The 15,432-nt window shown below is 37.0% G+C and overlaps 1 protein-coding gene across 2 annotated transcripts in view; it reads right to left on the bottom strand.

Moving 5' to 3' along the window:
* The window catches only part of CTNNA3 (catenin alpha 3), a 1,595,169-nt gene that overhangs the window by 161,997 nt on the left and 1,417,740 nt on the right, over nucleotides 1-15,432 (bottom strand). The window lies entirely within an intron of this gene.

Here is a 15,432-nt window from a genome sequence, read left to right as displayed (position 1 = left end):
AAAATGGTAACCAGGCTGGCAGCACATCAAAAAGGAAGCACAGAGTTATCAATATGACCCAGCAACTCCACTCCTATGTATGTATGTAAGCAGCTCTTCGTAGGAAACTGCCCTCAGTAGGAAGCCCCTTTCACTGTCGCTTTAGCAAAGCTATATTGTAACTAACTTTTAAACCAGGCACCTCCATGCTCTACTCATCTCTGGCTCAAGCACACCTTTCAAATCTTTTAATCACACGAAACGTTGCCTAACTTGTCTGATCTTTCCATAGATCAAAGAAGTAGAAATGAAGAATAAGTAACTTAACAAATGACCAAATCTCTTCCCTAGCTTCCCCTTCAGTAATCTCAAGAACAAACTGAGATTACTTCCTTTCTTCCCTTTAAAAGCTTTCAGGCCCGAGTAGAATCTTCGGAGGTGGTTTCTGGAGGATGTTGAATCCACCATCTCCCCAGATTGCCAGCGTTTTGATTAAAGGCACCTTTCCTTTCTTTATCTCTTGAGTATTCATTGTTTAAGTGGCTAGCAGCAGGACCCAAGCCATTCGATGACATACCCGAGAGAAATGAAAACCTATGTCCACACAAAAACTTGTAAATGAGTGTTCATAGTAGCACCAATCATAAAAGCCAAAAAACATATCTAGTGATGAATGAGCAAACAAAATGTGGTAAATCCATACAATGGAATATCACTTGGCATAAAAAGGAGTAAGTACTGATACATGCTGCGACATGGGTAAACCTTAAAAATATGCTAAGTGAAGAAAGTCAATCACAAAATAGCACATTACTGTATGATTCTATGTATTGGAAACTCTAGAACAGTCAAATTTATAGAGACAGATGTTTGATTCGCTGTTTCTAAAGGAAGGAGTGGAGGAGAGGGTTGGGAGCAGTGACTCTAATGGGTGTGTGGTTTCTCTCTGGGATGAAAACAACGTTCTGCAATTAGATAGTGGTCATGGTCACATGATCTCATGAACATATTAAAACCACTAACTTTTGTACTTTAAAATGGTGAATTTTATGGTATATGAATTATATCCCAACAAATTTTGAAAGAAAAGGAAAGCAAAAATGATCAGAAGGACATTTTTCTCTGAGGAGCAATTTGGCTAACCACTATGTGTTTACCGCAAACCAAGGCGTTTCCAGGTGATAAATGGAATAATTCTCATTAAAACCATATGACAGGGCTTCCCTGGTGGCGCAGTGGTTGAGAGTCCGCCTGCCGATGCAGGGGACACGGGTTCATGCCCCGGTCCGGGAAGATCCCACGTGCCCGTGAGCCATGGCCACTGAGCCTGCGCATCCGGAGCCTGTGCTCCGCAAAGGGAGAGGCCACAACAGTAAGAGGCCCGCGTACCGCAAAAACAAAACAAAACAAACAAACAAAAAAAACTATATGACATCGACATCAAAACACCAGAAATTGAGAAATTAAATTTTCTTAGAACTTAATAAGTTAATATCAACTTTAGTGTCTATGCTAAATAGTTAACCTACGTTCATTTATTTTTTTCTTTTTTTTTTAATGTCAGCTTCAACATCTCTTGTTCAGGGAGGTGTCTTGATTAAGAATCCCCTAGACTGGCTTGAGCTCCTCCACCAAGCATTTCCTGAAGCCCTTTGCTTTCACTATCACAGTGCTCATCATACTTTATTGTAAGCATTGTTTGTTCAATTAGTAAGCCGACGGTTGAACTGTCTGTCCTTTGAGGTAAGGACTAGGTCTGCTCTGATTACTATCATCTCACCACAACCTAGTATTCATGCATACATGCTTTTGAATGAATGAAGCAAAATTAACAGTGACAGCCAAAAATACAGTTGGATATGAACAAAACATATCAACAGCAACAACAATTTGTCCTCACTGAACCTCTACTGTGCTTCCATCTTCTGTATTTCAAACTAAATTGCTTTATTTGCTTTTTGTTGTTTTTCTCTGCTCAAGGTTTCCAATCCCTCGGTCCCACCGGGGCAATAATTTAAAGATATCAGTCATTATTGCAAATACCAGTATTGCAAAGTAAAGGCGTTATTGCAAATATAAAGTACTTAACGAGAATTTGTTTAATATTTTAGTTTACACAGTCTCCATTTTAATCTCTGATTCCTTTGTTACAAAGCTCTGGTGAGAGATCCAAAAGACAAACGTTTAGGTTTCGTGAAAAATATCCAAAAGTGGAAGTGGAAGGTGTCTTGCATATACACCTGGCTGTTAAAGGGTGGAAAGGGGCAGGACCTGCCTCCTCAGAACAGCTCCGGTTTCCCTTAAACCTTGCTCTGCACACAGGCCCTTTGTTTATTTTCAGGGCTGTGAAGAGCTTCGCTTCCCTGGGGCCACTCCAGAAGTGGGGATTTGCAATGATTAGCTCACACTGTGGGGCAAGATGACCAATTTCCTAACTACTAATGGTCTCAGAGTCTTTCTCAGCTCATGGATCTTTAACCAGCAATTTCTTTGTTCTCTGACACTTGCACTGAGCAGGTCCCATCACTTTGCATTGATTTCAACTGACTCTCATTGGATATTAATATCCACCCTCCCACCAAAGCCTCCAGTGTGCTGAGTAGTTGTTATCTATATGCTGATCTCTATATGCAGTCCTCCTTTGCTGCAACTATGTGCGACTATGATCACAGGGCAATTTACGGGCAATTTACTCTCTTCTTAGGTATTAATGGCATGAGTTTGCCATGAGGGAATTTCTGTACAATCACATATTTCGTTATTAGCTATTTTTGTGTATTCTTCCCAAATAGTCTTCAGAAAGCATCTTTACAATTTCCCTCTTGATACATTACCAGCCCCCGTAACATCTGAACAAGTTCAACTGATCAAATTCCTTTTCTTGAGTCCTGTTGTTTTGCAGCTGAAGGCTGTCTGGTGCCCCTACTGTGATCTGTTTCTTATAAATGTCTGTTGTTTATTACTTGGATTATACTCTATCACGTGGTGACATATAACTTCATCATCAATCCCAGTATTCTGTGCAATTCCAAAATAAAGTGACTTAACGGAAAGTAAGAGCAACTGCTGCTCTCAGAAGTCACAAGTACCATTTTTGTTGGTGATACGGCAGGAAGAGATAAGCCTACCATTTACGCCCACGTACTTATGTACTTTTCCTTATCTTTAACAGGGGACTAATAGTTTTCTTGCAAAACCACCACAACTAACCTCTTCTTTTCATGAACAAAATCAGTGGGGGAGTGTTCAAAACACTTGCTGGCAGCATTCTGCATTCTGTAAGGTAAGCAGTTGGATGGTATTGTAAAAATAAAAAGTTAAATACACAACGTTACAGTTTAAGTGGAAACTAAGAAAGAAATAGGAGTCCTCTAATCATTTTGGGGGTGTACATTAACACCTTCAAGCTGAAGACAAATAATAACAGAAAGAGCAAACATTTAAAAAAGGGAGGAGGGAGGATGGGCTGCCCCATATTTACACTCTTAGAAACAGCTTGCTTTTACTCATCTAGTCACTTTGGAAGGTTAAACTTCTGGAAGGTGTGTGTATGTGTATGTGTGTGTGTGTAACTTGTGTGTTTCTAATCAATTTTCAACCCGTGGGAGGGGAAACCAACTATCTTAGATCAGTGTTATATAGGAGAAAGACCATAAACTGTTGAATAATACAGACCTGAATTTGAATTCTGCCCCTCCAGTTAGCAATTACAGAACGTTGGGCAATATGTGTCTCGTTTTAAACTTTGACTTCTTCAGAAAAAAAATTTGGATAATGATAATTAACCGTGAAGATTGTTGTGAGACTCAATTGTACTGAGAACGCTTTAATTTAAGAGCTTAGTCCACAGAAACAGCTGGGGTGCAACAAAAGTTGTTTCTTTTTTTTCTTTTTTTTTTTTGCGGTACGTGGGCCTCTCACTGTTGTGGTCTCTCCTGTTGCGGAGCACAGGCTCCGGACGCGCAGGCTCAGCGGCCATGGCCCACGGGCCCAGCCGCTCCGCGGCATGTGGTATCTTCCCGGACCGGGGCGAACCCACGTCCCCTGCATCGGCAGGCGTACTCTCAACCACTGCGCCACCAGGGAAGCCCAGAAGTTGCTTCTTTCTGTCTATAGTGTTTGTTCTCCTCTTCCCTCACTACCTTATCCCTCATCCCATCACAACTTAGATTTGTATGATAAAACTTTTGTGGCAATTTGGATGCCTCCATGTTACTCCATATCCGTTACTCTGGATTAACACGATACTTACTAGCTGCCTCTAGTTATGTTCACCTGATTTTTAGTATACAATGTCATTGTGCTAACAGGGTATAAAATAATTCCACATACAGTGCTTTCTTCTAAATTTCAAGTAAAGATCTCTTTTGATCCAATTTTAATCATGTATAAGAGTAAGATTATCTCTTAAATTGGTCCCAGCAGAGATATACTCTAACATAGATTCTCAGGGATGACTGAAATAACTTTCCTTCTCTAAGCTGAGCTGTCTCTAAACCAGACCAATAGGAAGATATCCTATTTTTTTTCTGGAAAAAGTGAAGTTAAACTCAGTTATTACTCATTTATTTCTCCTATCAGAATTCAGGAAAACTATTCCGTATATTCCTATTTTAACTCTTGCTTATTGTGAAGCCTTCCTTAGGCAACCCAAAGTGATTTGAAATTACCTGAGTTTCCTCCACCTTTAAATCTCACCCTCCACACAAAGGAGCTCAATGCTTCCTACAGACTTATCTCATTAATTCTTTCAGCATCCTTAGTGAGACAGGTAGGCAGTAGTATTATACCTTAAAATTCACTTGCACAAGACTTTATAAATGTTTAATATTTAAATATAAGGAAATAAATTCGTGGTCACCAAAACAGCAAAAATAAGGAAAGAAAGAAAGAGGGAAAGAAAGAGAAAGAGGGAGGGAGGGAGGAAGGAAGAAAAAAATAAAGAAGGAAAGAAAAAGGAAAAAAAAGATAGTCTAGGAAACAGGAGTCATGCTTGGCGTTTTCTTCTCAGAATTAGGGTTGAATTCTAAATCATACACATGATTTGATCATAAATCATACTTCTCTGGTGATCCCTCAATGGCTTACTACAATCAAATAACTGCGACAACAATGTCAGTGGTGGTCTGACACAGAGAAGGAATTATGCTAGGGATAGTATTCTGAAACAGGAAGCTGCAGTAACATGTTCAGTGAGATTATCTTAGTTGAGGTGATAACAGGCTGATTTTGGAATGTTAGGAGAGACCAGAATTAAAATACATTAATAAAAAAAAAGGAATAGATATAACAATAGCACAATTCAAATTACAGAAAACTAAAAACACCCCTTGTTGAATGCACACACACACACACACACACACACTTTTCTTTTTTTTCAAGAAATCAATATTCTGTTCTTGGCATTTATTGACAAGGTTGTTGATCCTTTTCCTGAGCCACTGTTTTTCTAGTTTCCAAGTCCTATAAATTATTTAAAGGGTCACATCTCAGAAAAATGTAACCATCACATTTAACTGTCAAGCGTTTCAAAATATTACTAGAAAATAAAGTATACAACTGGTTGTGTGTTACACATGGGCTTTTGAAACCTACAAACCCCTGGAATCAGCCTTTGAGGGAGAGGCCCAGTAACCTATATTTTTATAAAGTTGTACAAATGATTCTGATGTGTAGTTCTTCATGAGAACCATTGGCCTGACATTGAACTTATTTTAATTTTTTGATTGCTTTGGGTTTAGTTAAGTGTCCCTGTAACAATATGAGTTGCAAGACTGTAGCGGCAATAGTTAATCCCAGATTTTCCCTGTCACCTGAAATGCAGCCATTTTGCATTTTAAGTATGCCTTCCATTGCTTGTCAGTTGGAGGGTTAATTTATCACATTCTTGGACAGATAATAAGTGGCCAGAAGCCATTTTGACTATTAAACTAAATTATACAATCAGTTGGAGTTTCCAGAGTTGTCAGAGACAAAGGACTTTATTTCTCATGGCAAGCACTATGGATCCATAACACGTGGACTTTTTCCACTCCTCAAATATGCCCCAATCATCAGTTCATTCCACATCAAGATCTTTAGCTCCTAGTATCTACTGCTCTCCTGCCTGGCATGCTCAACCTGCAGCTTTCACAAAGCTGGACCTTTCTACCATGCGAGTTCAGATGGCCTATACTCAACCCTATCCAGTCTTCCCTGGTCAGCCCATCTGAAGTTAACTCTTTTTCCTACTTCATTTATTAATTATATCACACCCTGTGCATTATTCTTTAGCCGCTTCACTGCCACCTATCTTGAACCATAAAATGTCTTTGAAAAGACAACTCAAAAAAACCCTGCTTGTTTCTCAGGCTGGCACACTGGCTTTAAGTTATACGAGCTTGAAACCAGTTCAGTTTTGGCCCATAATATGATAGCATGAGCGAAAGCTTGCCAATGGATCTGCCAAAAAAAAACGCTCCTGAGTTATTTCTTTTTCTTCTCTTTTCTTTTAAAGTTCCATGTAAATTAGGCTATACTAATCAGCAAAACTACTAAATGCGTTTTGGACAGAGCTGAGTTTATATCCTATTTATAACCTATTTCCAAATTATAAACAGAAAACCTAAGGTAAGTAACTTGCCAAAGTTCTTATAACAAGGCAGGGACTCTGATGCAACAGAACATAAAGACTGCATATCTGGATTCTAGGTCAAGTGCTGCCTTCAGTAGCTGTGACCTCAAACAAGTATTTAACTAGTTGAGAACTCACCTTCTTCAGAAGTAAATGAAAGGACTGAACTAAATGATTTATAAAATCTCATTCAATTCTACTGTTCACTCTATAAGTCTATTGCAGGTTTGGCGACACTGTATCGGGAAAGATACTTTTTTTTTCAAGAAAATTCTGAATTAGCAGTATACCCTTCTTTGGAAATGCTAAACACAATTTTAGATCCCAAGTCCCTTTTGGTTTGTTAACCTCTCAGGACAATAGAAACAACTTTTAATACTTTGTCCAGGACTACATAGGACAAAGTTAGGGCTCTTCACAGGCAGTAATTGATGATGCCATGGAGAACTGCGGCAGTACAGTTACGGTCATTGTGCTATAGGTGAGAATGTGCTGTTGGAAATGACGCAATAATAAAAATAAGCGCAGTAGTGGAGATGGTGGTAATGGTGCTGGTGGCAACAGAGGCAGCAGATGACTAATCACACAACCCGATCTTTAACTCTTAGGTGTACACACTGCTACCATGAATATCAGACACATTCTGCTGTATTTGACGAAGGAAAAGCTCAACTTTTCCATCAAACCCTATGCCAAACAGACTCTATTTATGTGAATGTGTGTTCTTATCTTTAGAATAAACAGCTGAAGAGAGGTTATCTAACTTAAAAATTATTTTTTTTTCAAAAAAACTATTCTACAGATGTTAAAACGAGTTTCAGAGAATATCTAAGGGCAAAGAAAAAGCATTTAATACTCTTAATACTCTTAACAATGTATATGTACATATATTCTAATTACATAAAACAATGCATATATATATGAGAGTGTTAGAGTGTTATATGTGGCTTTCTTTATAACTGATTTGTTTCTATATTTTTACAATATATATTCATCATGTTTATCATCAGGGGAAAAAAACAAGCAATGAATGTTACAAGAAAATCTGCTTAAGGTTGAATATGCCACTTCAAGGACATGTCAGCAATAAAAAAAAGAGCAAGATTGCAAAACTCACTGCACGGGAGCAGAGCTGGCCTTGTCACTCTGCAATAGGTCTATCAGTGTGGCACTGTATTTGAAGCTGGTGTGGACACAGACAAAAGCTCTCAAGAGGGGAGAGGAAAATTGCAGTGTAGTTCTTCATTAGCAGAGCAAACACTAAAGAAGACTGATAGCAGATCCAGAGATCTATACCTCATCAGGGCCTTACGCTGTTCCCCCATATTGCATGGTCTCCTTCTTAGCTCTGTGGATCCATGAAAGCAGTTGCTTTCTTTTTTCATGGATCACATTTTCAGTGTCCTGGAAATTGGTTTTATAAAAGTATTCTGTAATGAAGATTTTGTGGGAAAGAAGAGTTGTGGTATGACTTCCCAGCAGGGATATATATTTTTTAACCTATAGGAAATCTTTTACTTCCAGAAATTGTTAGGCAGCCAGGCATAATATCAACGGTCCTAACCAAATTCATCTATCTAGATTTGCAAAGTAATCCCAGGCACAGTAATAAAGCAAAAACCTGCCTGATGTGTTCCAGCCACGGGTATTATGTCACGCTAAGCAGGATGTCTGCACCTGACACTCCTATTTCACACTGAACTAAAGAACGGAAAACTATGAAAGAAGTTCCACATTACAGAGGAGATGTTGCTCGATGAGACAGTAATTCAGATCTACGTTAGACTTTTGTACATATTATTCAGGGTTACTGGATTGAAGTTTGCTTTATGGGACATAAGAATTCCCTACACTAGTAGAATAAAGTTGCCTAAGTTGGCAGCTTATATATGAAATAGAACACTAGAATGCAGCAAAACAAATATTTGGACAACCCCTAAGGAAGAATTATGCTCTCTCTAAAAGGGATTTTTAAGTCCCCAAACTAAAAGGCCTATTTGTAGAAGCGAGTGAATACATCATCGTTGAAGATGTAGTCAGATGTAAGTGGCTATGAAACTAGCTCACGGCAATGCATTGTGCTGTTTCCACACAGGTCTGTCTTCACCTATGGAATTAGGACAAGAGGTAGAAGCAAACCTAGTGGGGAAATTAGATTTAAAAATTGCATGTGTTCCTTAACATGTTAAACATATACATACCATAGAATCTGGTCACTCCACTCCTGTTTACCCAAGAGAAATAAAAACATATATTCACAAAAACGCTTGTACACAACTACTCATAGCAGCTTGTTTTGTAATAGCCAAGTAGCAGGAATGACCCAGATGTTCATCAACAGAGAATGATAAACTATATGATATTCAATAGAATATTACTAATATTACAATAGTAATATTCAATAGAATATTACTCAGTTAAAAAAGGGAATGGATTTTTTTTTTTTTCGTTACGCGGGCCTCTCACTGTTGTGGCCTCTCCCGTTGTGGAGCACAGGCTCCAGACGCGCAGGATCAGCAGCCATGGCTCACAGGCCCAGCCGCTCTGTGGCATGTGGGATCCTCCCGGACCGGGGCACGAACCCGTGTCCCCTGCATCGGCAGGCGGACTCTCAACCACTGTGCCACCAGGGAAGCCCGGGAATGGATTATTGACACAAATAACAACCTGGCTGGATCTCAAAATAATCATGCTGAATGAAGGAAGCCAAATAAGAGTACATTCATATGATTCTATTTAGACAGCATTCTAGAAATTGCAAATCAATCTACAGTAACAAATCAGTTTGGTCTGTGGGACCATTTGGGGTCTGCAGCAAGGAGTGATTAGATTACAAAGTGTCATGAGAAAGTTTTAGGTTTTGATGTATATATTCCTTATCTTGATTGTGGTGATAGCTTCAGGGTTAAACACGTATGTCTATAAAACATATCAAATCGTATGCTTTAATATGCATAGTTTATTAAATGTCAGTTACACATCAATAATGCTGTCAGAATTTGCATCTACTTATTCAAATGCCTACCTAGACATATACTACATAAAGTCACAATTGTTTGCCTAGCCCAAGACTATAATTACAACCGGGACCACGCAATGTGAATTTCTGTTGAATAAGTACATGAAAGGAGTAATACTGCAAATTCAGTTTTAATCATTTAATATCTCTCTTGTTTTCGCTATTTAATAAAATGGACTTCAATTTGTAGTAAGGGACCACATGTTTAATTAAAGATTGTTAATTTTTGTTATCAATGTTAAATGTTCAGTTCACAGAAACCTTATCCATGGGTCATATCACTAGGGGTGCTTAGAAATAAAAAAGTCACAGCTTTAGTAAAATAATACCAACTGCAGGCTTTTATATATAGACTCAATGTGAAAAGACCACTGATAAGAATGGTAAGATGTTATAGCAGCAATGTGATTTTTCTATCACTTAACGTGTTTATAAAATATCAAACCAAGCTTTAAACTTTTTTTTCACTTCATTCAAGGCAATGGTTTTCAAAAAAATGTAGTATTAAAATCCCTTCTTAAATGAAATTAGAGGATGCTAATATTCACAGCAATGCAAAATATGTAATGATTCTGACTAAAGCATAAATCAGTGAAGCAGGTGTGTGGGCATGTGTGTGTATGTGGGCATGTGTGTGTATACCTGGTGCAAAGCCTGGAGAGTCAGGCCTCCCTCCTGCCCATCTTTTATTGCAGTCTGGGAAATAGTTCTACTCATGCCGACCACCCAGAGACCACTATGCTTTCACCCTGGAGAGTCTAACCTCCCACGTTTAACCAGAAGTTGGCCCATGCTATTGCAGTAAAGTATCATGAGACTCCCAGTTAAATGTGCAGAATTAATGATAATTACATACCTGCACTTCCTCTTGTATATGATTAATGTGATTATATGTTTAGTTCATTTAAAAATATAACAGTAAAATAATAAAATAGCAATTACAAATGTTCATTGCAATAAATACAGGGGTCATCTACTGCATTTCATCTACTCTACTCATGTGCGTCTCCCTCTGGATTTATCCAGGAGTAGTCTTAGATGTCACAAGGCTCATGTCGTGCATGTGTAGATAAAAATATTGTTTTCAAAAACCTACTGAGACTGTCTTTGGATGAACAATATTAGAGCGTCATTTATATAAAACACTGAAGCTGTATGCTAAATAAAACTAAAGACAGCATATGCTATATATAAAGTCAGTAATTCTTTTTACAGCCTGATGAAAATTAATCCTAAGTACTCTTCAGCTGAACTATCTTTTCTTACTTTTCAACTCTCACCTTTTATTCTTATCTTTTCACCGATTCAAAGTAATTTAATATGCCAATCATTTTTTTCTAATATTGTTCTATCTTAAAAACTCCTTTTCCCTGCAGATCTTATCTACTATCCAGAAACCAGAAATAATATTTAGTCTCTGGAAAGGAGAAATCGTTTTCAAAATCATTTTACAATGAGAGAGACAATCTGCTTTGGAACAGGATCCCTGTTATCAATGTGGCAAGATGAAAAAGTACGCCATGTTCTATGTAAGAGAACTTGCTAGGCTTAATTTAATTAAACTCAGTGACTGTCGGGGCTGGGTGTGGGTGTGGGTGCATGTGTTTCATGTGCGTGTGACACTATCTTTTTTTTAATTTAAAAGTATCAAACATTTCTTTTTTAAAATTTGAAAAGAGAAAAAAATTAAATAGATACAGATTCTATTCCCAAGATATTTACAGATAACTGTATGAAGTGCAGCCGAGTTAGGTGTTATGGGAGTGTCATAAATCGTGAGGTCACCACCTTTATGAAACTAAGTTCTGTGTATGGAGTTTTAGTGAAAATTTCATGAGTATTGAAATACATTATTCACATTCTCCTATCAACATACACCTTCATTTGCACAATGAAAAACTTTGATTCATGCAAAACATCCTGTTTGACTTGTTTTGTTAGACTCTACGAGCTGTTCCTTATTACACTCTCACTAATATTTACAAATTGTTTTAGCTTCAAGCTAAAGTGAATAATGCAGTGCTCCTCAAGATTTTCCATGATCTTATGGACAGGGTAGTTTTTAATTCCTCATGTTGTTTAACCATCTTTTGATCCTACTAAGGAATTAGACCATCTAAACACAGTTTTCACTTAAGATCTCAGCTCTGGAATCTTGGTATAATTAAAATAATAACAACTTCAGTATTATATTTTAAACTAAGTAAGGAATAAGTTCCGCATTTTGGGGCAAGAAGTCAGAAGAACTAGCTTCTCATTTTTGCTTTACACTCATTCATTCATTCACTTTTTCATTTAGTAAGTATTCATTAAAATGCCAGACAAAAAAGAATTGATATTGTACCAAAAGTGTTTCCTCATCTAATTGGAAAATGACATTTATTTATTCTGTGACCCTAGAAGGTTATTTGGTAATTGGTCTTATGTACTATAAAAGAAAGATAGCTGTCCCTGACTTCTTCATGTTCTACATTTCACTACCTCCTCATCAAGATGTTATTACGGGCAACTCAGGTGATAAATATAGACTTAACTGTATACATAATGTAAGACAGTCTTTTCATTTTTATGTGAAAGTAGTTTTATAAAGCCACTTTCTCAGTTCAGGGAACATAGTAGTTTCTCACTAAAATTTTCTCTTTGTTCTTTCTGTCCTAAGATGCAGTATAGGAGATAAATTAAGACCATGCACGTTGGAATGAAAAAAAAAATTAAATTCCAATCCTGATACACCACAGGTTAATTGTGGGCATGGGGGAAGTATATCAAACTCCTTCAATTTTGATGTACCTATCTTATAGGGCTGTTATAAGAAATATATGAGAAAGTAATATGTATTATTCAATCTAGTACCAGGAACACAATAAGCACTCACATAAATATTAGCTATCATGTCATTCTAACTTATGTCAAGAAATATTAGCTATTATGTCTGATTAATATTGTATTGAAATGCTAAATAAAGAATATTAGACCAGGAGTTAGAAGACTGGTCCTGGCTCAATCACTTACTCAGTAGATAATATCAATCATGTTATTTTTAACTTTTAGAGTCTAAATCCTTTCTTCTATAAAATGGGATTCATTATATCTGAAAGGGCTTGAAAATCTGAAGTATATAAAAATTATTAAAGTATGTTATAAATGTCAATTAGGTGACAGCTGTGAATATTATTATTAAGTTGCATCACCTTTTACTTTCACTCAGTTTATTAGATAATTGAAAACACTCCGAAAAACCAACTCAAAGAAGCTAAGTTGGGCTCAAACAGAGAAAACTTGAGATAATTAAAAAAAAAAAAAAAAAATGAATGCTTCATTTCTTCAAAAGGTATACTGAAGGTAAAAATAAGAGGCCCAGGAGAGGACAAGAAAGCAGCAGAGACCCGAAATTATGTAAGTGGTTCAGAATAGAAGGAATTGCAAACTACTTTTAATCACCTAATGCAAATGGAAGTAAACAACAGAAGCTATGAAAATAGCCCAGGTGAAAAGGCCAGTGGCTTTCATACATTTTGTGCTTCTCTCTATAAAGTACATTTTTCCATATAAAATCTCAGCTATCATATACACGCACATGCACACAAACACACATACTTACATGATATGACATGATTCAACTGAAGGTAGGAAACCAGAAACCCTGCCCACTAAAGCCCTCTCTTTCACCAGCACAGAGGCCCCTGATTTATTTCTTTGGAAGGATCAGTAAAACATAGTAGTTCAAGAAGTAGAGGTCGAGGCTTCCCTGGTGGCCCAGTGGTTGAGAATCTGCCTGCTAGTGCAGGGGACACGGGTTCGAGCCCTGGTCTGGGAAGATCCCACATGCCGCAGAGCAACTAGGCCTGTGAGCCACAACTACTAAGCCTGCGTGTCTGGAGCCTGTGCTCCACAACAAGAGAGGCCCACGCACCTTGATGAAAAGTGGCCCCCACTTGCCACAACTAGAAAAAGCCCTCACACAGAAACGAAGACCCAAAACAGCAAAAATAAATAAATTAATTAATTAAAAAAAAAAGAAGTAGAGGTCAACAGTTAAAATTATGTCAGGTTTCTTAACTGAACAAAGCCTTTATTAGGCTTTGGCCTAATTTTGGCAATTCATAGTTAAACAGTGGAAATTAAAAATCACTAAATACTGTTGCTTATAAATCTCTACACCTAATTTAAAACACTGCTAGTTGCACCTAGATAGAGGGACCAATTTCTTTCAGCTCTCTATTACTTAGAAAAACCTGCAAAGTTCTTTGATTACACATCTTCCTCAGTATTTCCTCAGTTTAGTTTTTATGCAATACACATATATATACACATATACTACATTATATATACTAGCTTAATATGGCCATCGCTTTGTATTTCAGAAGAGATCAACACTCTTGGAGTGATCATGTGAAAAAAAACATTGTTGAGATTTAGTAACTGAAATATTTGCCCTAAGACAACCAGTGAAACTGTGGTACAAAAGATTTTCATGGTCATTTTTCATCTCATTACAAATTAGAATCTATTACATGTTGTAGTTTTTTTTACCACATAAACAACATTATTGACTTTAATATTTTTGTTGCAACAAGTGCCCATGAATGAGACAGTGAATTGATTTTAAATATGGTACTATCTCTCCTTCTGTGCCAACAACCTAAACCCAATTTTTATTCCAGTCAGAGCATCTGCTCCATACGGCACATCTCCAGGGAGTTCTGATTCCTCTAAATGACTCCTGGTATTTAAAAATCAAGACCAGGAAAGAGGTGTGCTCACTGTAGCTAAGGCATCATTGTTCTAAGCCCTTTTAGTGAAAGGAACTAGGAAGTTATTTTGAAGATTATGACTCCATACTCACAAATAACAGTACATAAAAAAATATCACATGGCAAAGTGAGATATACTCCAGAAATTCAAGAATGCTCCACTATTAGGAATTCCAATAATATAATTCACCATATTACTAGATATAAAAGTAAAAAAAAAGATTCCTCCAGATACACTGAAAAGCCTTTGACAAAATTCCATCTTTCCCTAATTAAAACATTCAATAAAATAGAAAGTTATTGCTACTCCCTTAATATGCTACACCTATTTCAGCTCTAAAGTCGGCATGCTAATTAAAAACACCACAGGTATTCCCACTAAGGTTAGAAACAAAGTGAAATGCCAAATGTCTCTATTATTTAACATTGAGAAAAAATCATAATTGTTTGGGAAGATTAGAAATAAACAATCTCTATTTGCAAGCAATATGATGTTATACATGAAAACCAAAGAGGCAAACAAAAATCTAAACAACAAAATAACTCATGAGACTTCTGGTTTCAGCTCTGACATGCGAAGAGCTTAGAAGTTGTCCTCACTGTAAGAAAAAAGCAGAACAAACTGAAAATGACTGACTCTTCTTAGCTTCATCAGAAAATTGAGGTCACAGGACAAACTTCTACTCCACAATCTAGAGAGAAAGGTAAATAACATGAAGAGAAACTCAACTAAGAAAAGCTTACCTTTGGGATTGGGATTGACATATATACACTAATATGTATAAAATGGATAACTAATAAGAACCTGCTGTATAAAAAAATAAATTAAATAAAATTCAAAAATTAAAAAAAAAAAGAAAAGCTTACCTAAAGCAGAAGCTGCAGAAGTCGTAACTGGTGGAAACACTTACATGGTAATTTTTATCAATTGTTGAAGACTGAGGGTGAGCTAGCATGAAAGTGAGAAATTCCTGGGGGCAGTCACAGCCTTTGGGGGCCCCCATACACTTTCAAGGGTTTTACTTCCAGAAACTCCACCTGGTTCTTATGGTGAAGATTTAAGGAAA

The sequence above is a fragment of the Aethalodelphis obliquidens genome, unplaced genomic scaffold (genome assembly GCF_003676395.1).
Source record: "Aethalodelphis obliquidens isolate GAN/ISIS:26980383/991018 unplaced genomic scaffold, ASM367639v1 scaffold37, whole genome shotgun sequence".
Lineage (NCBI taxonomy): Eukaryota > Metazoa > Chordata > Mammalia > Artiodactyla > Delphinidae > Aethalodelphis > Aethalodelphis obliquidens.
Note: the sequence above shows the minus strand (reverse complement) of the source record. Positions and strands in the feature narration are given on the sequence as shown.